Raw genomic sequence first — 25,979 nt, 5'->3', positions numbered from 1 at the left:
CTGTCCCTTCAATTAGACCTCACTGAACCTCCCCTTATGGGAAGTCTTTTCCAACAGCTCTAAATTCTAATGCCTTTTCTCATTTAATTATTTCCCATTTATACTCTATATAGCTTATTTGTACATAATCATTTGCTTGTTGTCTCCCTATTAGATTGCAAGTTTCTTGAGGGCAGAGATTATCTTTTAAATCTTTTTTGTATCCCCAGAACTTACATAGAGTGCTAGTAAATGTCTATTGACTAATTGACCTTGTTACAAAGATTTTTTTTTTTAATTTAGTGGGAGGAACTGATATATCAACCATGTCTTACAACATAGGCAACGTTCTATACCTAGATACCTATAAATTCTATTTCTCCAACAAAAAGGAAAAACATTCTCTCATCTCTTCTCTTAGGCCAAATTTGGTCATTATAATTACATATTGCATAGTGTTCAATTTTGTTTCATTGTCCTTTCCTTTTATACAGTTGTATACCAATGTATATTACTTTGCTGGCTGTGATCACTTTATAAGACCTCGTATATCTTCCCAAATTCTCTGGATTCTTATTTTTTTAATTCCTTAAGGCATAATGCTTTGTGAGATTTATCTATTACTATTTGTTTAACTATTCCATAATCAATGAGCAACCATCCTGTTTCCAGTACTTTGCTATCACAAAAAGTGATGCTTAGCTCATTTTTTATGAATTCTGAGTATACATGACGTGGAGTTCACATATGGCATACATACTGACCTGTATACACTTCATTTTTTAGCTGAGATAATTAGGTGGCACAATGAACAGAGCACTGGAGTTGCTTAATCTCTGTCTCTTTCAATTTCTTCAACTACAAAATAGGGATAAGAATAACAACTACCTCCTACAACTATCCTCACCTTGCTGTGATGATAAAATGGGTTAATTTTTATAAATAGGTAAATATTTCTAAAATAAATTAATATTTGTAAAACCTTAAAGTGCTATATAAATATTATCCACAATTATTATTATATACAGTCAAGAACTAATTAGTGGAAATAATGAATCCCAAGAAGGAGTTATATATATTTGAACACTATTCAAAGTTATTACTATATAAAATATAGTGATTGGTTCCAAACCAAATGAAACAAGTGGTGTAACTATGAATAATGAGATCTTTCATGGGATTCATTATTCGTACTAATTGGAACTTTTGCCATGCTAGTAGAAGCAAAAATAATGGTCATCCCCATTTTAGTAAGTGTGCTAAATAAGAATTATTATTTCCTTTACTTAGTAACTGGGAAGTCCTAGAAGGCATTTAAAAAAAAAAATCAAATCCAGATGATATTTAAAAAGATACTTCTAATTTCTCTGATATTTTCTATTCATTTGGGAGGAATATATTTGTAGTGGATCCATATGGCATTGACATGGTCCTCCTTCTCTATTGTAGAGTTTGTATGACAGACTCAATAAATTCAATTATAATGGCAAGAAATCACTAGGTCCATAGCCTCTAGCAGAGATTAGTTTAAGGTGCAAATGAATTAAGACAATCTAGATTATATTCTAGTTGACTTTGTTATTCCTTAGTTAAATCTTGATAGCAATAGTAAGAGTTGAAACAAATCTTGTTAAGTGGATATTATGGTACTTTGAACCAATACCAATTTCTGTTTTTACATATAGAGTTATACACTGAGTAATCAGAAACATTACCAGTCTTATTATCCAGTCTCCAACAATGTACTTTTGAACATCCTTACAAATAGTAATAATAATAATAATAGCTGACATTTATATAGCATACCAATAATTTACTGTTAGAGTAAAAAACCAAAAAATACATACATATACATATATACATATTTATACATGTATGTTTTTAATAATTATACTCCATAGCAGGGAGAAATATCATTGGTCCACAAAAAATGGAAATCTCTATGGAGCAAACCAACTTCTAAATATAAGCCAATTATCACAGGTAGTTATAACATACCAAAGAAACATAGTTATATGAGGTTCACAAATTATCTGTTTTCTTCTAAGGGAAGAGACAAAGATTTTTTAATTAGCCAGTTTGTCATTGGCCTTGGGTATATGAAATAGGACATCCATTCACTGTTGATAGAATTTTGATCTTGACAAATCTTTTCAGAAAGCATTTTAGAAGTATGTTACAAATACTTTCTAATATCCTTTTACCCAATACATTTATTGTTAGGTATATACTCTAACATTCTCAAAAACTAGATTGTAATGAGGCAGCTAGATGGTGCAACGTATGATAGAGTACCAATCCTGAAGTCAGGGTGATGAGGTGCAAATGATGAGGTTAGTGATACTTGTGATGAGGTATGAGAATTGGGATGGGAAATAGCTTCTGGTTGTAGCAGCAGGCCCTATGCAAAAGAATTCACAAATCTGAAATGTGTGGGGTTAAAAGGGATTTATTGGCCCTGAGAAGCCAGCTTGCTAGGAAGACAGACTTCTTAGTGGGCAAAAAGTTCCTGTTAGGAAGACAGCAAAGGTTAACACCGAGAAGAGAATATCTTCACCAGTGGGCAAAAAGTCCTGGCAGGACAGCTGCTAAGAAGACAGCTTCCTTGGCAAGCATAATCCTGTTCAGGACTTCTGTGAAGATATCCGGGCATATAGCCCTAGATGTATTGGGGCTTGCTTTGATCTTTGGCCCAGAGATGGAGGAGAGGGACAACTCTTGGATTTTCAATCCAATTTAAAATTTAATGAGGTTACTTAACTGGGAGTTTGAGCCACTGAGAGTTGTTTGTGGCAATTCAATGGAGGGTGATTGACCAAGATCTCCAAATGAATGAAGCCACTTAACTGGGAGTTTGCAGGCTTCTGGGGGGCCCCAAAAGAACTCAGTTTATGTCAAGGGAATCTGAATTCAAATCCGACCTCAGATACTTAACACTTCCTGGCTGTGTGACCCTAACAAGTCACTTAATCCCAATTGCCTCTCCAAAAAAATTAAAAAATGTAGATAGTAAAGGAATTGAAAATGACAACCAGGTTTCAAGCAGGTGAAGTGAGGGGGAATTTTAGGAGGATGGTGATGTAAGACAAGCTTATAAAAGATATTTTTACTTCTTATTGCTAATATATATTTCTTTAATTTTTTTCATACTGTATTGCTCTTATTAAGATTTCTAAAATTATATTTATTAGTACTGGGAAAAATGGAAATTGAAACTAAGTGACATAGTGATAGAGTAACAGACCTGAAGTCAAGAAGACTACTCTTCATAAGTTCAAATCGGTCCTCAGATACACTAAATAAGTGAGTGACTTTGGGATAGTCACTTAACCCTTTTTGTCTCAATTTCCTCATCTGTAAAAAAAAAAGGTAGAGAAGGCAATGGCAAACCACTCCAGTATCTTTGTAAAGAAAAACCCAAATGAAGTCGCAAATAGTTTAACAGGACCAAAAAAAAATTCTGAACCAAAAAGAAAAAAAAAAGGGGGGGGGGTTGCTTAATATTTATTTTTAAAAGAAAAATGCCCTGTGTTTTTGTATAATAGTTTCAAATTCATTCATTCATTCATTCGTTTGTTTGTTTGTTTGTTTTAGCATACTGTGGACAAATATGTTTATCCCTATATTTATAATGTTTTAATTAATGCCCTTTATAAGGCCCTCTTGGTGACTAAATAATGTTATTTTTATTTCTTCTTTTGTTGATCAGATTTGTTGAATTTGTTGTTTTCCTAGTATTAAAATATCCTTATATTTCATTTATACATCTTGTTTGGATAAATTCTGTTTACAAATCTTCAATGAAACAGGGCAGAGCCAAGATGGTGGAGAGTAAACAAGACATTGCCTGAGCTCTCCCCAACTACCTTCAGAATCAAAACTAATCAATCCTGTGAATGAATTTTGGAGTGACAGAACCCACAAATATTCAGAGAAGTATAATTTTCCAGCTTAAAATATCTTGGAAGGACTTCACGAAAGGTCTGTCTCAATTTGGCTGGGAGACTGCAGCTCAGTGCAGACAAAATGAGGAGGCCACAGAGGAGAAACTAGTGAGAAGCTCTTAGCCAAAATAAAGCAGCTTTTGCTACTCTGTTCTGATTCAAAAGGTCAGTGGATCAGCAGATGAATTGTGAGACCACCAATGCAACTATAAAAGGCAAACTGTGAGCCCTTGAACCCTAGCATACAGGTAGGACTCAGCCTCTAGCCCCATCAGCCTCAGTGCAGTCATTGGGAAAGCCCTTGTCACCCTGAAGAGAAAGCTCAGGACAATTTCCTGTGTCTTAGGAGCAGACCTCAACCTTTAAAAATGAGCAAAAAAGCAAAAAGAGCTCAGACAATAGAGAGTTACTATGGAGACATGGAAGATCAGAACACAAATGCAAAAGAGTTTTTCAAAGGCAAAATGCCTTCAAGTGAAGCCTCAAAGAGGGACATGAACTGGTCTCCAAGCACAAAAGGCTCTCTTAGAAGAGTTCAAAAAGGATCTCAAAAGAGATAGAACAAAAATGGGGAAAAGAAATGAGAGCTATACAGGAGAGTTATGAAACTTTGGGAAAAAGAGTCAATAGCTTGACTGAAGAAAACAACTCCTTAAAAAACAAATTTGGCAAAATGGAAAAAGAAAACAACTCCCCAAAATATAGAATTGGAAAAATGAAAAAAAAAATCCACCAAACAAAACAACTTTTTTAAAAGTACAATTGGCCAAATGCAAAATATGAATTTTTCTTAACTGGAAGAAAATAATTCACCAAAAATTAGAAGTGGAAAAATGGAATTGCATGATTCAATGAGACATGAAGAATCAAACAAAATTTTAAAAAATGAAAAAATAGAAGAAAATTTAAAATATTTCAGTGGAAAAATTACTGATCTAGAAAATAGATATAAGAGAGACTTGATCAACCTGAAAGCCATGATGGGAAAAAAAAAAAAAGCCTGAACAGTATTTTTCGAGAAATCATCAAGGAAAACTGTCCTGATATCCTAAAACCAGAGGGTAAAATAGTTATTGAAAAAATATACTGATCACCTACTGAAAGAGACATTAAATTAAAAACTCTAAGGAATACTGTAGCTAAATTCCAGAATTATCAGATCAAGGAGAAAATACTGCAAGCAGCCAGAAGGGAACGATTCAAAAAATTGAGGAGCCACAGTCAGGATTACCCAAGACCTAGAAGCTTCCTCATTAAAGGATAAGAGGGCCTGGAATATGATATGAGGAAGATAAAGGAACTTGGACTACAACCAAAGATCACTATCCAGCAAAATTAAGCATTATCTTTTGGGGGAAGAGATGAATATTCAATGAAATAGGGGATTTTCAATCATTACTGATGAAAAGACAAAAGCTGAACAAAAAATCTTATCCTCAAATATAATACTCAAAAGAAGCATAAAAAGGCAAATGAAAGGGGGGAAAAACCCTATTTTTAAAGGTTGAATGTTTACATTTCTACATGGGAAGATAATATGTTTAACTCTTCAGAACTATATCCTTGTCAGGGAAGTTAGAAGAGGTATGCTTGGAGGGTGAAGGTATAAGTTCACTTTAATGTGATAATAGAAAAAAGAAATTAGGGATAGAAAAGAGTTTGTATTGGGAGAAGAGGAAAGGGGAAGTAAAATGGCGTAAAATGTGTCACATGTAGAGGCAGGATAGACCTATTACAATTGAGGGAAAAAAGGGAGGTGAATGAATAATTTGAACCAGATTATGATGCAATCAAAATTATATGTAATAAAGGGCCATTAGAAAAATTAGACCAGGGGTAGGTAGGTGGCACAATGGGTAGAACCCAACCCTGAAGTCAGGAGGACCTGAGTTCAAATATGGCCTCAGACACTTAATACTTCCTAGCTGTGTGACCCTGGGCAAGTCACTTAATCTCAATTGCCTCAGCCAAAAAAAAAATTTAGAACAAAAATTAATTGGAAACTAAATAATCTAATCCTAAAGAATTATTGGGTCAAACAATAAATCATAGAAACAATCAATAATTTCATCCAAAAGAATGTCAAAATAAGATAATATAACAAAATATTGGGGACAAATATTGGGAACAGCCAAAGCAGTTCTTAGGGGATGCTTACATAAATAAAATAGAGAAAGAAAAGATCAATGAATTGGGCAGGAAACTAAAAAAAAAAAAAACCTAGAAAAAGAATAAATTAAGAACCTCAATTAAATATTAAATTAGAAAATCTGAAAATCAAAGAAGAGATTAATAAAACTGAAAGTAAGAAAACTATTGAACTAATAAACAAAATTAAGTTGGTTTTATGAAAAAAACCAATAAAATAGATAAATCTTTAGTTAATTTCATTAGAAAAAAGAAAGAAGAAAACCAAATTACCAGTATCAAAAATGAAAAGGGTGAACTTACCACCAATGAAGAGGAAATTAAAGCAATAATTAGAAACTATTTTGACCAATTGTATGCCAATAAATATGATAATCTAAGTGAAATAGATGAATACTTACAAAAATATGAATTACCAAGATTAACAGATGAGGAAATAAATTACTTAAATAGTCCCCTTTTAGAAGAAGAAATTGAACAAGCCATTAATGAGCTCGCTAAGGAAAAATTCTCCAGGGTCAGATAGATTTAAAATGAATTCTACCAAATATTTAAAGAACAATTAATTCCAATACTTATATAAATTATTTAGAAAAATAGATTAAAAGGAGTCATATGATTATCTCAATAGATACAGAAAAGGCATTTCACCCATTCCTATTAAAAACATTAGAAAGCACAGGAATAAATGGAGTTTTCCTTAAAATGAAAGGTAGCATCTATATAAAATCATCAACAAGCATTTTATGTAATGGGGATAAGCTAGAAGCACTCTCATTAAAATTAGGAAAGCTTGCCCATTATCACCATTACTATTCAATATTGCATTGGATGTTAGCTTTAACAAAAAGAGAAGAAAAAATTGGAGGAATTAGAGTAGGCAATGAGGAAATAAAACTATCATTTTTTGCAGATGATATGATGGTATATTTAGAGAATCAAATAAAAAGCTATTAGAAACAATTAACAACTTTAGCAAAGTTGCAGGACATAAAATAAACCCACATAAATCATCAGCATTTTTATATATTACCAACAAAACCCAGCTATAAGAGACAGAAAGAGAAATACCATTTAAATAACCATAGATAATATAATATAATGTAAAGTATTTCCAAGACAAAACAAGGAACTATATGAACACAATTACAAAACACTTCACACAAATAAAGTTAGATCTAGACAAATGAAAGCGTTCATAGATAGGTCAATATATTATAAAAATGACAATTCTATTTAAATTAATCTATATATTCAGTGTCATGCCAATGAAATTGGCAAGAAATTACTTTATAGCGCTAGAAAAAAGAATAATAAAATTCATCTAGAAGAATAAAAGGTCAAGAATTTCAAGGGAAATAATGGGGGAAAATGCAAAAGAAAGTATCCTACCTGTATGAGACATAAAATAGCGATCATCAAAACTATTTGGTACTAAGAAACAGAGTAGTTGATCAGTGGAATAGGTTAGGTTCACAAGTCACAATAGTCAATAACAGCTGATCATCATGTAATCTTATTGTTGTTGTGTATAATGTGGAACGCAACATTTTAAAGACAAATGTAAAAAAGTTTTACATGTAACTGAGAAAAATAAAAAAGTTATTAAATAAAAAAGAACTCTAACTTCTGCATTAATAGTACTAATTCAAAATATAAAGATGATCGACTACCTAAACTCTCTACAAGATAAATATTTTGTGGATATTTAAACTGAACAAAGATAAAGTTGAAAAAGAATGTGGATCACAATATAGTATTTTCACCTTTTTTTGTTGTAGTTGTTTGCTTGCTTGTTTTTTTCTCTCTCATTTTTCCCTTTGTGATCTTATTTTCTTTGATAAATATGGAAATATTTATCATATGGGAATATGTTTAAAAGAAGTGCATATGTTTACTCAATATTGGATTACTTGCTGTATAGAGAAAGTGGGAAGGGAGAGAGAAAATTTTAGAACACAAGATTTTGCAAGAGTGAATGTTGAAAACTCTCTTTGCATGTATTTTGAAAAATAAAAAGCTATTGTTATAAATATATATAAATATTTATTATTTAGAGAAGAAAATGAATTCTAGTTTCTCCTTCCTCCTACAGCCCCCCTTTTCCCATTGAGAAGGGTCATGTGAAGTTGTGCAAACATTTCCATAAAAGTTGACATTATAGTTATTTAAAAGTTTGACAAAACTTCTTTGAGAGGCTAGATATTGGCCTAGCATGTATTGGCAAGCTCTTTTATGCTCCTTATGATTTCTGCTTCAGAAAATTGTTGATGTTGTCCACTTCTTGGTGCTTTTTTTTATTTTGATATTTAGAACTTTTGTAGACAATTATCAATCAGTTCCTTTTAAATTCTTAAAATTATTAGCATAGAATGGTACACAGCAATCTCAGATACTTTTTCTGAATTTTTTTTTATTCCCATTGTGATCAGCTGTTTTTGCTGTATCCAACAGATTTTATCTACGTTATCTGAATTGATATTATCTTTAATTATTCCTTTTTCTTTTCTACTTTTGGTAAGCTGATTTCTTTTTTTAAAAAAATTTTTGAAAGATAGTCTTTAAAGAATAAGATTCATACTTAAATTCTTCAATTGTTTTCTTTTAAAATTGTATTTTACATAATTTCTTATAATCAGGCTTTTTTCTTCTTTTATGTGTTGCTTAGTTCTATTTTTTCTAAATATATAAGATACAAACTGAATTAATTTTCTTTTTCTTATTAAATTAAATATTTTATATTACCAATTACCTCTGAATATTATTTTAGTAACATCCCATAGATTGTGATAGGTAATATCTGTACTGTCATTAGCATTGAAGTGATCAGCTATTGCTTTTTATAATTTCATGTACCATATATGCACATTATTTAATAAGTAATTTTAAAATATAGATACTATTAGAAGTTTTATTGCATTATAGCCTTTGCATTAAAAGAATCATCATGTTCAAGGGGATGATCAAACACCATAATAGGTATATTGTATTCCATTCTCCACACCATAATTCAAAAAGGACACTAAGGTTATATCAATTCCAGAGAAGGATATATAAGATAATTTTCTTATAAAATTCATCTCTTTGCAATTCCACCTACTATTCTTATATTTTTCTTCAATAACCAAACAAATCAACTTTCTCCCTCATGATGATTAAGCAAAAAAATTCCTCCAAAGCATTTTCTCTAGTCTTAATAACCTAATTCCTTCAAGTGATTCTTCAGCATAAGTAAAAAATCCCCTTAACATTCATTAACTAACTTACTAATGACACTGTTCCTATAGAACCTTATCATATCTTTGTATTGATAATTAGTTATCTTTTTATGTTTCCAACTTCTATATGCATCTTTCAAAAATCTAATTAGGTAAATGATTTGCTTGTCAAAAACACTGGTATCTTTGGGCAGTTCCTCATCTTCTGTCTCATCAATTTTTTGTGTATCACTGGAATTTTATTCTTGAGAGCATCCATTACCTTCATTCAATTCAACTGAATAGCTTTTATTAAGCTCTATGATGTGATAAATCCACTTGTGATTAAAGAGTCACAATCCACAGCATGTCAGTGTTTATATAACTTTAGTAAATATAATTCTACCTTCTTATATAAAGATATTGATTGACCTTGTTTATTACTCATACTCAGCATTTGTGTAAAAAAGTTATGGATTTTATATTCCTTAAATATTGCCTCCCAGAATTACTCCTAGACTACATTGATGTACTTCTTGCTGTACTGCAGTTGATATTCTCTGGGGTATCTGGCTTGGTGGATAGTTTGAATCCTTCTCTTCCAGTGTGATATATGATATATTCAGGATCCTGGGTTTGAATCCTACCTCACAAATTTTCTAGCTGTATCATGATGGATAATTTATTTCACCTCTCAGAGCCTTAGTTTCCTTATCTATAAATTGGGAATGATAAAAGCAGATTAGCTACTTTACAGGATTGCCATTAATAAAAGCATTTTGAAAATTTTAAAGAGCTAGATGTGTTATTATTGATTTCCTAATTTATATCATTTCCATCAAATTCACATTAACTGACCCTCATTATATACTTGCTGAACGTAGTCCATCCTTGCTGTACCCTACACAGTGATCCACAAATCTAAATATCATTCTCAGATATCATCTTGTTCTTGGTCATATGGAAAGAGAAAGTAAGAGAGGGAGAAAGAGAGGAAAAGAAAGAAAAGTTGTAATTTGTTTTGACAGCATCAAAGATTTAGAATTGAAAGAGACCAATGCATGTAGACATGCAGTAGAGAGTAATATACACAGAGTTAGACAAAGATATAGACAGAATATATAATCCATATAGCTCAAGTTCTGTCAACATTTGGGGAAAGTATCAGCAGGAGGCATTTCTCCTTTTGCAATCCTAAGAGGAGAGGAAATGGAACACTTTCCAATCACTGAAGTTTCAATATTCTTCTGATGGAACTTGATCTAATTTCACCATCTCTCTGAAAATCCTCATACTGATTACATAGTGCAACAAATCCTATGATATTTCCCCTCCTTCTCTGTGTCTCTTTAAATTTTTTGTGATAAAAGAAGCATTATCTAACTAGAGTCAGTGATCAGTGAAAGGGGGATGGGAGGGAGCTAGTGTCTCCTTAAAAAGTACTGAAACTATAATCAAGATTTGATTTTCAAAATAAAACTATTCTGACAATTCTGAAATTGCACATTGTACCCAAAATATTGAAAAGATGACCAAAAAGAAAATAACAAATGTTGGCGGGGATGGGAGGAAATGATGCATTGTTGATGGACTTGTAAACCATTTTTGGAAACAATTTGGAAGTATATACAAAAAGTTACTAAACAATGCATCAAAGTTAGATCTTTTGACCCAACTATAACATTGTTAAGTCTATACCCCAAAAAGATCAAAGATAAAAGTAAAAGGTCCTTTAAATACAACAAAATTTATAATAGCTCTTTTTAGAGTAGCACTAGCTATGTGGCCCTGGGCAAGTCATTTAACCCTGTTTGCCTCAGTTTTCTAATCTATAAAATGATCTGCAGAAGGAAATGGCAAACCACTCCAGTATTTTTGCCAAGAAATATATGCACATACAAAGACACATAATGGTCAATGAGGATGTTTGTTTTGCTTAATTATGCAAAACCTGTATTTGTTACATGGAATTTAGTATTTTCCCCTCAATAGGCCAGAGACATGGAAAGGTAAATAGATCTCTCTTCATTTAAAAAAATAAAATTTAATTTAAATAAGATTTGATTGGTTCAAGAGGCTATGGATGCTTGATTACTTAAAGATAGAAATAGAATCATCCACTTGAAATGAAGATCCTTCATGTCATTTCTCAAACTAACTACTTTCCACACATCCATGGATTGAAGCTAAAAGTTCACCAATTTTCACATCCCATACTAATTCTTAGTTTGGAGCTCTAACCCGGGAACAGGAAAGAAAGATGACAGCAACATGTCCATCAGAAGAATATTGAAACTTCAGTGATTGGAAAGTGTTCCATTTCCTCTCCTCTTAGGATTGCAAAAGGAGAAATGCCTCCTGCTGATACTTTCCCCAAATGTTGACAGAACTTGAGCTATATGGATTATATATTCTGTCTATATCTTTGTCTAACTCTGTGTATATTACTCTCTACTGCATGTCTACATGCATGAACACATACTGTTTTCTCCTCTCTCTCTCTCTTGCCCTCTTCTCCAGTGAGCAAAACAGCAGGGTAGCAAAAAAAAAAAAAAATACTAGAAATATGTACTAAACATAGGGGAAACTTCTCCTTATTATATACCTTTTAATCTCTTCTCTTCTTTCAAAGAACACTTCATTATCCCTAATAACCTAAGTATAAGGAGGCATTCTTCCAATCCCTTTCATTTTTGCCTTTGAATAGGAGACTAACCTGCATTTTGTACTGATGTAATTGGGATCTAGAGCCCATGCAGTCCATTAGCTTTCTCAGATGGCATCTGTATGTGAAGGATGCTAAGGACCACTTCCATAATCATTATGATGTACAAGGGAAGAACCTTGAAGCATATGTAGACAGTTTATGATTGCTTCAAGTTGGACTGTCATGAAGTTGGGAGGAACCTTTTTCTATTGGCTGTGTAGCTAGAACTGTCCATCTTTAAATAGTCTTAATCAGCTTCAGTAAACCTCTATGGCACTCCTTAATTTACTCAACTTTACTCTAATGAGTGATGGTGTCTGGTTAGAATGCATGCTTTAAGGGGAAAAGCTTTAGGATTCTCCGTCTAAAGCTACTTAGCCCATGAGAAAAGATCCTCTTAGTTCCTTTCATTCACTCTTTTCCGTTTTAGGGAGTTTTCAGGGACTGGGGACTCTGACCTTTGAAATTTCAAAGGTTAGGAAAACTAGCAACAGGAGTATGAGATGAATTCCAAGTTTGTTTTGGCAGTCAGCACAAAAGCAATTCCCTAAAAGTATGGAGCAAAGATCAGTCTTTGGGAGTAAACTTTGGTTTACTGTATTCATTGCAAAAGCATTCATCAGGCAAAATATTTTTGAATGTTAACTTAGAGGGAAGGATACTATTGAGAAACTATGAATTAAGTTTTTAACCTAATCTCTGCCAATACAACTTCTTCCCCAAGAAAATATGTTTGTATAGAGGAGATTGTAACCCTGATATGTTGGAGAAAGTGTCTGTATGTTTGTTCTTCCTATATCATTAAAGTAAATATCCCTCAATAAAAGATACCTGTTGTCAAGTAGCAAAATGGAACTAGAGTATTAGTAACCTCCTAAAATTTAAAAAAAAAATGGGTAAATGGAAACTGCTTAAGACTTCAAATAGCTCATTCTAAATCAATTATTTAATAAGTCAACTGTAAATTAGATAAATTCCATTTCCCTCAAACAGGACTTGTTTTGCTACATGAAAACAATTTAGGCAACTGGAACATTTGGAAGTGTATATATATATATATATATATATATATATATTCAAGTACATGGAGCTGGTTGGAGTGAAGGGGTCATAAATCAGAATATAATACTGATTTGCATGAGTTCACAACACTTTTGCCTAAAGAAATCCCAGAGATGAATTCACATACCTTCCTTAACTAGGGAGAGTCAATCTTATCCCAAGTAGGAATAAACTATTATATATATATAAACTATTATGGAATTAATTCTTATTAGGTTCCTGTAGGAAATTACCTTCAGGTTCTTTGGTGCTATCTTTGTACTTTAATAGAAATTATTCCTTTAAAATCACTGAACAATTTTATCTGCAGTACAAAATAAAGTGGGGAATTGGCTACCATTCAGATGATTTGAGCTGTGTAAATAGACAATCTGAATCTTTTTCATACTAAGACATCTGGAATAGCAGACTACACAGCTGTTCACTCTATACAAAGGATCTTCAATAAATATTTTCAACTGACTTATTTAATAAGTTATTTCTGGAAGTTCACAGATCATAGGATCATAGATTTAGAGTTGATAGACTCTCACATTCACCTGGTTGTTAACAACCTGAATCTTTTTTATCTTAAGACATCTGGAATCTTTGGCTACCCTAGTAGTTACTCTACACAAAGGGTTTTCTACAAATATCTTCAACTGACTGTTTTATATAAGGTTTGTTTTTTTTTTGGTGGACCAAGCCAGAAAACAATTTTTTTCATCATAAAATTAGGATCTCTGCTTAAATATCTTTCTGATTATGGAGGAAGGAATACAAATGTATTTCTATATACTGCTGCAAAAAATATTCTCAGATCACAGTATCATAAATTTGGAGTTAGAAGAGATTTTAGAGGTAATTTGTTCCAATTCTTTCACTTACAGTTGAATCTCATTGAATCCTAGTGAGGTTAAGTTAGTAGTTTAATGCCAGAGAAGTAGTGGGTATCAGAGTTAGGACAGAAGCTTAGGACCTCAGGATTTCAAATCCTGTACTCTCCAAATCCTATACTCTTTCCACTAAGTTATATTGCATCCTGCCTCTTGTAAAAGCTTTTGAAAATGTGGAGTGCTGCAAAAGCTAAATAAAATTAAGTTTTCTTGATAACTTGGTTCATTCCTAGCTATATTACTTAAAATATGCTTTACCACTCACCTACAAAGTCATCTTTTTTTTAATTCAAATTGCATTGCCATCACAGGGCTTTAAGAACTCTGTTCCTCAAATGGTTTGATTAAAATTGGTTGTTAAAAGTTAAGATCAGAGTGATTTCTCTTCTCCATACTCATTCCTTGCTTCCATGCATTCTAGCTTTACAGGAGGCTCATTAATAGACCAGCTTGCCCAGTTTGTCATCTGTTTCATTATGCAAAATATATACTTTTCATTTACTTTTCCTGTGTGAAAATCTGTTAACTTCAACCTGTCATAATGATTTCTTTGGGTTTCTTCTCAACCCCTGAATGGCACAGCTTCTCTAAAATCTCCACTGGGGGTAGAATACTTGGAAACCCTGATGGGCACCAATTTTAATGTAATGATCTTTATGTTCCCATTAAAATAGAAGTGTAATAACTTGTAAAGCTGACCACTGGGCAAACCTAATATTGACCTCAAAGGGAAAAGAAGTTTTAAAGCTTTCTGATCATTATTTTTTAAAAATCTATTAGATATGAAAATTAAAGAAAAAATTCCCAAAATGAAACTTTTATTCTCATCACTAGTTTTAATGAAGAAAGTATAAAAAGTTGACATGCAATTCTCTTATCTTTTGGTTTTCTTAGCTAAAATACAATTGTTCGTATCAATATAAGCATAGAACAGCAGCTACCTCTCCCCAAGAGTCCTAAGAATAACTGTATTAACAATGAAATCCAACAAATGTTCAGGTAAAAATTTATATGTGCATTTATTCCTTTGGAAAATGTCTTGAATATTTCAGACTTAGTTCCTTATGGTTGAGATCTGCCTGGAAGATGCATTTCAATCTGCATGTCCATGTCAATGGCATCATTTAATGTTAGTTGGTTAAACAAATAAATGAATGATTGCCATATAGCATCTGAGTATAACAATCTGGATGTTCTTACTCAACCTGCTTCAATGATATTTTATGTCTAAGACAACTTAGATGGGATTTAATCTTTCATAATACATAAAGGGAAACATGTATTTAAATATTAATACCAAAGAAATTATCTGATTACTAAGGGAAGACATTCTTTTTTTTTTATAAGTAGTAGGTGTGAAAACCATTCCTTCTTTGCCAAACTCTTCCACATATGTCTATACTCTAGGTAGCAGCCACCATATGGAGGAAAATGCACTCCTTTCTAAACCTGATTTTGTATCTTTAAGTTCCAGCCTGACTTTCTATTCACTGCCAGAAAGAAGTGACTATATAATTTGGCATTCCGTGAATGAACAATTTAAGATTCAGCTCTGTATATCTGCTTGGGACAAATTCCCACTGAAGAAGGTCTCTTGAGGAATTAGAAATGGTATAGTGGACTCTTATTTAGCAACGCAACCAAACCAGTTTTTCATCAGATTTTAGGGAATGAGAGAGAAAACAGATTACTTTTTCTGTAGGCCTTTTGTCTCATGACCTAGTGCTACTCTTGCACTTCCTATTTCCAATAGCTCCATTCTTACTTTTGTCTTTTTTCTCTCAGATCTCCAAGACGGTGCAGAAAAGCTCCCTAGGCACTAAAAATATTAGCAGTGTACCTCAGATTTCCTCAGGCCAGTGATTATAGCTCTTTCAACAAAATTCACAGCTCAGGTAAGATGCACTTCAAGAATTCTTTCCTCTCAGATAGATTTACAAAGGAAGTCTACTAAACTTTTCAAGAACTAATAATTCCAATGCTATATAAACTATTTGAAAAAACAGGCAAAAAAGGAGTTCTACCAAATTTTTTATGATGCAAATATGATGCTGATACCTAAATCAGGAAGAGCAAAACAGAGAGAGAAAATTACAGACCAATCTCCCTTATGAATACAAATAAATAAAATATTAGCAAAGAGATTACAACTATTTATCACCAGGATAATATATTAAAACCAGATGGGATTTATACCAATAATGCAGGGATGGTTCAATAATAGGGAAACTATCAGTATAATGGACCATATCAGTAACAAAATCAATAGAAATCTGTAATTATCTCAATACATGCAGAAAAAAACTTTGACAAAATATAGCACCCATTCCTATTATAAACACTAGAGATCACAGGAATAAATGGAGTTTTCCTTAAAATGATAAGCAGTATCTATCTAAAACCATCAGCAAGGAATAAGCTAGAAGCCTTCCCAATAAGATCAGAGGTGAAATAAGGTTGTCCATTATCACCATTATTGTTCAATATGATACCAGAAATATTAACTTTAGCAATAAGAGAAGAAAAAGAAATTGAAGGAATTAGAATAGGCAATGAAGAAAGAACATTGTCACTGTTTGCAGATGACATAATGGTATACTTAATGAAGCTAGAAAATCAATTAAAAATTCCTTGAAATAATCAACAACTTTAGCAAAATTGCAGAATATAAAATAAACTCACACCAATCGTTGGCATTTATATATATTACTAACAAAGCCCAGCAGCAAGAAATACAAAGAAAAATTCCACTTAAAATTATTGTAGACAATATAAAATATTTTGTATGTATCTGTCAAGACAAACCCAGAACTATATAAGCACAATTACAAAACATTTTTCATGCAAATAAAACCAGGTCTAACTAACTGGAAAAATCTCAATTGCTCATAGATAGGACAAGGTAATATAAAAATGACAATTCTACCTAAATTAATTGATTTATTCAGTATCATATAAACTATAAAATATTATGAATAATATCTATGAAATAAATATTTACGGCTATGAATATAAACTATGAAATAAATAAATGAATGCATAAAACTGCGAACAAAATTCATCTGGAAGAACAAAAGGTCAAGAATATCCAGGAAAGTAATGAAAAAAAATGCAAAGGAAGTGAGCCCAGCTGTATCAAATCAGATCAGAAAGGACCAATCATCAAACTCGTTGGTACTGATTAAGAAATAGAATGCTGGATCAGTGGAATAGGTTAGGTACACAATACGAAATGCTCAATGACTATAGTATTTTACTGTTTGATAAGCAGTAAAGATTCTGGGATAAGAACTCACAATTTATTTGACAAAAACTTCTAGGAAAACTGGAAAGTAGTAAGGCAGAAACTGGGCATTGAACAACATCTTACAGTCTTACCCTAATCCTTCTTTTCTTCCTGTTCCATTATAGGAAGATTCACAAAAGGACATTATATAATTATTTCTGGGTAAGGTATCCCAATTAACTGCCATTAGTTCTTGTTTACCTAAATCACTCAGCAACAAGTAATAAATTTCACCCAATTATTTGAAGTAGTCCTAGAGACCTGACAGTAATTCTATTAGTAGTTAATCTAAATATCCAAACTCAGAAACTTTGCTCCTTATAACCAATTACAGCCTTAAGAAACAGCATAAAATTCCAGGTAAAAGGGGAAGTGCATACAATTTGAATTTGAGTATTGTAGAAGGATATGAGGGTCACGCAAGCAGAGTGGTAAGAAAATTCAACTTCATTCAGGAAAGTTTGGAAGCTGGACAAGATTAGATCCAGGTCCCATATACACCTAAAAAGAGTAATAGATGTTCCAAAGAAAAAGTACAATAGCCAAACGAAAGAGAGAGGCAGACCAAAGAGAGAGGGAGGGAGAGACACTGATAGAAAAAGGAGAGAGTGAAAGGGAGAAAAAGTCCTACAAAGAGAAACCCTTACCAAAAAACAACAACAACAACAGTAAATTGTTGTTAAAATGTTAAAAATATGAATAAAGGAAAAGTCTAAATACAATGAATATGAAAAATTAAGAGTCTGGAATACATACTCAAAGAAATCACACAGGAAATGTCTTGGATGCATTATAAACAGAAGGTAACCGGCAAACCAAAATAATTGACAGGAAATCTGCAAAGAAAAATCTAAGTTTAATTTATTCAGAAATATAGTCACCAAGTTCAATAACATTTAATATCAAACAATGAGTCTTACAAGCAGCAGAAAAGAATTCACAAATAAAAGAAATCCCACTCAAATCACTTAGAATTATTCATCAATGTTGAAAAATAAAAAATGTGACAATGGAACATGATATACCAAAAAGAAAAAAAAAAGTACATCCTAGAAAAGCATTATCTACAAAGCCAAACACATTTCTTCATGAGAAAAAGAAATCATTAGTAGAAACATAGACTTCTAAAAATCTTTGTAAAAAAAATGTGAGTGAAATCTTTGACATATCAAAAAAAGAAACATAACATGGTAAACAAACCTATCTAAATGAAAATAAGAGATAATGTTTAGATGCTATAAAGAAGAGAAACAACTGAGAAATAAAAGGCCTGCCTTGACTAATGGTTATTTAGAGATATATCTCCAAAAGCATGTGGTATGATTAAGGAAGTGACTCAAGAAAACCCGCAAAGTTGTCAAAAGAAAATAGTATAACATTATTGATGGAGAGAAAGGAATAAAATTCAGGAAGTAGAAATTATATGTAACAGAGCTAAGACTAAGGTGTATTTTTGGTTATCTCACCCTATTGATGTCATCTCCCTTAAGACTAACCTTAAAAAACAGAGTAGAAACTATTGATTCCTTACACAGATATTTGTGCAGTTATGGGCTACACATGATAGAGAATAAGATGTACAAAGACTGGCATCTCAATTCAATCAACAAGCATTTACTAAGAATATAATCTGTGCTAGGTACTGCAGATAGAAATATAAAAATAAAGTCACGAGTGACCTCAAGAAGCTCACATACTTAAAATATATACAAAATAAACTTAAGGCAATAGGGCAGAGGATAGTAAGAATATGAAAGAATACCAGTGAGATCCCATAATTTATAGGAGACAACTACAGAAATCCTTAAAGGAAAAGGGAGGACTAATGAATTGAGAATGCAAACTTTAAAAGAGAAAGCCAATAAATTTTTAATCCCAAAACAAGCATAAAAGACAACATTTTTAGATGGAGATGTAAATAAAATCAAAAACAAATTTATAAAGCTGATTTTTAAAACATTAACAAAATGTATCAATATATCTTAGGCAATTTCATTATTTTTAAAGTATTTAATACTAGTATTTTGCCAGTCCTTCATGTCATTTTCCCTGGGTTATTCCCTCTTCTTCTTAATCCCATTTTGTACCACATCCAATATCTTCCTTCTCCTACTGCCTGGTCAAAAGCCATGTCACTTCCACTCCTATTACTACTTAGAGGTTAGAAGGTAGCAGAGCTGAACAGTGTAAATCACTCCAGTCTGTCACCAATCACCATGTAGTGAACCAGAAAACAATGAATCAGCATCTCTATTACATTTATATTTATTGTCCAGAAAGATATTTAGCTTCTCTACAGTTATCATCTTCAACATGACAAACAAATGTATTAAAATCAGTTCTATGCCATATCAGAACAAACGCAACATTATATATGTTTACCTCTTTTTTTAACCAAATATAATCCTTAAAGAATTTAACAATCAATTTCAATTTTATTTGAAAATATTTATTCTTTTTTTCTCAGAATACAGACTGTAGCAAATCAAGACAAGCAACAAATCCCCCAGGGGGGCAGCTTTAGTCTAATAATGAAGTAGAGCAGGTAATTAAAACAGGCTGACTGTGTGTTTAATATTCTTTATTTAGCTAGAAGGCAATGTTATTTAAAATAAATGCTTGTCAATATGCCAACTTTATAATAATTTTGATGCTGATTCTCTCTCTTTATAAAAATTGACTTGACACTAGCTATTTTTGTGAGCACTTGGATTAAATAGAGTATTTGACAAAACATAAGTGTATTCATAATGGAAACATTTCCCAGTAATTTATTAATTATATTTAAAATTGAATCACATCCATTTAGTGCTTTTCTTGTCACAGTAGACCATTTTGCACAGACAAATTTACTGACATAAAGTCACTGTGATCTTACATAAAGAAATGAGGATGTCAAAAATACCCTAAAATTGCAAATGATAGAATAGGCACTGTCTGGAAATGAGAATGCTGTTACCAAAAGTGCCTCATCACTTAGCCAGAGAAAGCTGATGGTGTCTATTTTCTAATGACTTCCATGTGATTGACTGCAATGTTCAAATACTGGAAGAGCCAGAACCCTTCCAGGGAAAGGTCTTTTCCCCATCATACAATGCTGCCAGCAGAGTTGTTTGACCAAGAGAAAAAAAACTTCATTTAGCCTTAAATTGATGATAAATTCCCAGTGACTCTGGGAGGACCTCCAGGGATAGGCCCAACAAAAGAGGGTAGATAGTAAAAGTTTGGCCAGTGTTTACCCTGTGGGTAGGAGGGAAAGAAGGGAGGAAGGGAGGAAGGGAGGAAGGAGGAAGAGAGGAAGGAAAGGAGAGAGGAAGGAAGGGAGAGAGGAAGGAAGGAAGGAGAGAGGAAGGAAGGGAGAGAGGAAGGAAGGAAGGAAGGAAGGAAGGAAGGAAGGAAGGAAGGAAGGAAGGAAGGAAGGAAGGAAGGAAGGAAGGGAAAAGGGAGGAAAGGAGGGAAGGAAGGAAGAGAGGAAAGCAGGAAAGAAGGAAGAGAGGAAGGAAGGAAAGAAGGAAGGAAAAAGGAAGGAAGGAAGAGAGGAAGGGAGGAAGGAAGAGAGGAAGGAAGGAAGGAAGGAAGGAAGGAAGGAAGGAAGAAGGAAGGAAGGAAGGAAGGAAGGAAGGAAGGAAGGAAGGAAGGAAGGAAGGAAGGAAGGAAGGAAGGAAGGAAGGAAGGGAGAGAGGGAGAAATCTGACACAAAGTTTCCTGCTTTAAACATATTGGAGGGGGAAAGCTTCCTAAATGTAATATGGAGACAATTCTCCATAGTTGTAGCCATCTCTAATAATCTTACCTTTCAATCTCAATCTTATAGTTAGTTTAGTCTTATTCTTTACTTCTTTCCAACTACCAGTAGAGAGGTATAGACTAAAAAGACTAAGAACTCTAAGTGATTATCATATTTCTTTAAAAATAATTGCTTTTGTTAGGTAAAAATGCTTTTTAATTTGAATGAAACGCTCTGGACCAAGTGTCTATAGTATCTCCTTCAATCATTCAAAGTCAGAATATGAGAACCTGAGTCACTCCCTAAGGAATATGTACAAAGCAAAGAAGGGATCCCCACATCAAAGGAAGAGATTTTGTTTATCTGGATTTAAGATAAAACACATCTGTCATTCAAACACACTACTAAAGAGCAAAGGGAGGACTAAGCTGTGGCAGAGGAGGGTTAGATTAAGGAAAGTCATCAGCTTTCTAGGCATCTTAGAACACAACAAAAACAAACAAACAAATAAATAAAAAAAATTTTTAAAAGCTGAAGAAATATTTTTTTTTATTTTTAAGATTATTTTCTCCTACTTTCCCTCCTGGTTCCAGTATATCAACAAGCATTATAACATAGTCTGCTGTTTTGTTACTTATTTTGTTAATATTCCCAGTAAATTGAATTTTGCCTCAGCCACAAAGAACTGAGGAATTAACTAAAGAGCACAATCCATGACTAGATGTTCAGAATTTTCCTAACTAGGAGTTCCAAGTGTTGTAACTGAACTCAAAACTGTTTATCTAAAACAAACTTCCTAATTTTGAAATGGACAGAAGGGTCATCATGTTAGCCCTAGGCTTAAATCAAATTAGGCTGAGGATATAGAATAGTTCAAGCCAAGTGGTTCTGTAAGCATCCCACCCCAACTAACAGTGAACCATTCAGCATCTCACATTACAGTAGCCTGTCTTGCCTATGCTGAGATAAGCAAGCAGAATGAGATGATCAGAGCTCCCAAAGCTAGCCCTTATCTGCATGAGAACATCTGCTGATGAGACCCCCTCCCCCCAACCTGCTCTATTACAACTGTTTCTCTTTCACATTTGTGCTTTCCAACTTTCTCCATTCCAGCATGGAAGCAACTGATTCCTCTTATAAAACATGTGGGTGTGGGTGTGGCTTTCACTGAGAACACATGGCTATGTTTACTACCTGACAAATGCCTGAATCAAGAGATATTTTCTTACTGCCAGCTGTGCATCATTTATTCAGGAACAAATCCCAAAATAATTGTCTGAGATGAGCAAGTACAGTTATACCCAAAAGACAGAAGGATGAAGGAAGTGGTCTCTAGTGTCTCTCCAATATCTATGATTTTAATGACCTGGAAATCAGCAAAAATTGTTCAGTGATAAACATACAAGTTAGAAAGAAAAAAATGGGCTGAAAGTTGATGGATTAAATATGTGGCTAGTTGGAGCAAGCCTGGATTTCCAACCTGGCTTCTGTGCTGCAACTGAGTCATGTAACAAGAGTTGGATTTCATTACATTGGAACATTTGCTCCCTTTAATTATTTCTTAGGTTTAAAAATCTTTTGCACAATAGTTTTTCCAAGAGCTTCCATTCAAGTTTGAGTATTTTATTTTGTTTAATTTTGGTCTAGGTTTGGATTAATTGGGGTAGGGAACTTCCTAGGAGTGGAAATATCCTCATCCAATTCCCCACCTCATCCCACACACAGATTGGTAAATTGTCAGCATCTCTGGGTCACAAAGAGTTACTTGGGACATTTAGAGGTTAAATGATTTGCCCATGATCCTGCAGTGTGTCAGAGGATGAGACTTGAACTCAAATTAAGTGGAAACCAAGCAAACAAAATAAATAATTACTAAATATAGTTGGTATTTGGTCACATTAGATGACAAAGCACTATCATTTTATAATCAGTAATTAATAGACCCAACTAAAAGTTTAAAGGGCAGAAAATTAAACTAGTATATTTAACTTTTTAATATATGTTTCAATGAATAATACCAAATAATATAGAAGAACAGATTAAATCCTCCAAGCACCATCACCATTATATATTTTCAGATTGAATTGCACTCACTACAAAATGGTGTACTCAATTTAAGCTAAGCACACACCAAAGAGAAGCATGGAATTTTCACCCTTTAACCTAAACCAGTCCTTTATTCATAGGTTAGTGTGTAATTCTATATCCACCAATAAGATAGACTTTGAAACTTAATTAGGAAAGTAGCTTGGTAGCTAAGTGAAAAAGAAGAACTATTTGATGGCCTAGTGTATTATTTTGGTTTTCAATCACAGTAACAGAGCAACAAGGTAAATAAAAGCTAACCACACCTTTCTTTTCCCCAATACAACTGCCAATATTATGACTTCTCTTCATTTACTTCAACCTCTGGCTCCAGCTCCATTTTTCCTCCCTACCCAAATTATTCCACATTCTGATGACAGGATCATAAACAACAGACTCAAACTGGAAAGCTTTTAGAAACCATCTATCCCAGAGTCCTCACTGTACTGATGAGGAAACTGAGTCTCAGAGCTCATGCAGATCACAACTGACAGAGGCAGAATTTGAACCTAGTTACTTAGACTCCAAATCTAATGTTATTTCTGCTGCATCACACTGGAACCCACCTCCTCAGCCACAAATTATTGATTCTGTTTCCCATCTTGGTCAGAATTGCATTTCAATTTAATGCAATAAATAAGAGCTAACATTTATATAGTGATTTAAAATTTAAATATTTTGTTTTATCCAGACAATAACCTGAGGAGGTACTTACCATTATAATGATATGGCATTATCATTATGGTAAGCATCAAATATTGGGGTCTGCTCATGTGAAGAATTCATAATGGCCATTCTCTTTGGCAAAAGGCAGGTTTATTTAGGAGAGGAGGTTACAGACAAAATAAAGAGAGACAATAGACCCCAGAAATGGTAAATATGAAATAGAGTTGGGAGAGAATAGAAAGGGGTTTTGATAATTAATACAGGAGAAAGGAAACACCCCATGAAGTTGGGGTATTCCCTTTGAAGGCAAGCTAAATCCTGAAAGCACCCTAAAAGACTTAGCTGAAAGGAGGGGGTCAGAGAGGAGAGATATCACAAGGCATCATGGGGTTAAGAGGCACCACATGGCATGGCAGAGGGGTAAGGGGAAAGAGCCACAGTACCATGGCAGACTGAGCCTAAGAAGTACAGTGGCCATGATACAGGCTGTAAGCTGTTCTATGGGGAAAATTTAGCCCCCCATAACTTGACATGTATTTCTGACTGGATTACCTCTACAGAGTTAGGGACCACAAAACTAAACTTATCTCTTATCTTATATAGCATATCACTTATATAATTCATAACTTATCTTATCAGAGCCTTCTTCCTTCCAGGGAACAATTTTTATCAATGCTTCTGGCTCCCACATTCACCATTCAGGACCTCATCATTACCCCCATTTGACAGATGAAGAAGCTAAGGAACACGGAAGTTGTGTGACTTGTCCAAAATCACATAGCTAGTAAGGTCAAATTTGAATTCAGGTTTTTCCTAACTTTGGGCCCAGCATTTTAACCACTAGGCCATCTAGCTGCTGCCAAAGACTAACTGAAAGCTAGCTGTGGCGTGGGTTTGCTTCTGAATTATGTCTAGAGTTATATGATAAAGATTGACTGGCTTTCTGCACCAGAGTAATTTATTATCTACAAAGGAAGCTATATCTTGTAACTATAGAAAGATTTCAGTTAAAGGGAAGTTTTTCTTGTTGTTTAAGCCTGATTCATAATAAAGCTTATTAAATGCTTGATTTGAGTCATAGTTCTTTTAGGGAATAGCACAACGGTTCACTGATATCTGAACTGTTGCTAAGCCATTTTCAGTCACATCCAATTCTTTATAACCTCATTTGAGTTTTCTTAGCAAAACTACTGAAGTGGTTTGCCATTTCCTTCTCCAGCTCATTTTACAGATGGGGAAACTGAGATACACAAGGTCATGTGAGTTGCCCAAGGTCACATAATAGTAAATGTCTGAGGCTGGATTTGAACTCAGGTTTCTGGGATTCCAGGCCTAATGATATATCACCTAGCTGCCCAGATATCTCAGTTACCTTGGAGTTTATTTCATTATAGCCACACATTTTGACTTGAAATAAATAAGAATTAAAATGAAATAAATCATTTTTAAATTTAAAAATGAAATAAATAAAAATTAAAATAAAATAAAATGACAAATGAAGATGAGTCACATGGCAGGACATGCTTCCAACAGCAGGCATACTTACTACCCATGTCAGCAAATGTAGCTACACGATGAGAAATAAACCTATAGGTTGCTCTATAGTAGGTAAGGGCCAGCTAGTAAAATATGAAAGGATAGCAGCTATAGGCAAGTACTCTCCTTACTTGAAGTGATAATTCAAGCAGAAGTCATTCTGTTTATTATTGCTCCAGAGGATTTTTAGCTGAAACCAACAACCTTTATTTTAGTCAATGTACATTTAGCTTTCTTCTTTGCTTAACTGTCTGCCCACATCTCTCTGAATACATAGAAAGATGGCTTTCCTAAATAAACCAGAGTATTTTCTAAAAAGGACCAAGCCCATGGAGCAATTATAAAAATGAAGGCTGAAAAACCTCCCTCTGTAGCCTAGCCAGCACTCAACCTCAGACCACCACTTATCTCCTGTACTCAACCACTTAGCACAATGCTGAGTACATAGTACTTGATAAATATTATTTGTATAGAATCAAATTAATTCACAGTTTTGATCAAGAGAGGGAATATGTTCAGACCCCTTCTAACCAGGTAATTAGCCTCTTCAAGGATTCCAAAAGCTAGATTTCTTCAGGTTAAAATAACTCAGTGAGACCAACCAACCAGTGAACGAATTTCAAATCTATTACAGAATGTTTAGAATTCAAAATGCAGTTGTTTTCCTATTTGTGTCTCTCCACTTTATGTGTTATACTAATCAGCTACCCTTTTTGGTGAAAATTCATTGTAATATCAATGGAATTATCTTTCTTTGAGCTCAACAG

The 25,979-nt window shown here is 33.4% G+C and overlaps 1 long non-coding RNA gene across 2 annotated transcripts in view; it reads right to left on the bottom strand.

The window, feature by feature from the left end:
* LOC116419663 overlaps positions 1-25,979 on the bottom strand; it is a 168,585-nt gene that overhangs the window by 133,051 nt on the left and 9,555 nt on the right. Inside the window, exon 2 of one of the 2 annotated variants that reach the window (XR_004229937.1) lies at positions 17,955-18,034. The exons of the other annotated variant lie outside the window; for it this stretch is intronic. This is a non-coding gene — a long non-coding RNA (uncharacterized LOC116419663). The remainder of the gene's footprint in view (positions 1-17,954; positions 18,035-25,979) is intronic. 2 annotated transcript variants of the gene reach the window in all.

The sequence above is a fragment of the Sarcophilus harrisii genome, chromosome 5 (assembly GCF_902635505.1).
Source record: "Sarcophilus harrisii chromosome 5, mSarHar1.11, whole genome shotgun sequence".
Taxonomy (NCBI): Eukaryota; Metazoa; Chordata; class Mammalia; order Dasyuromorphia; family Dasyuridae; genus Sarcophilus; species Sarcophilus harrisii.
Note: the sequence above shows the minus strand (reverse complement) of the source record. Positions and strands in the feature narration are given on the sequence as shown.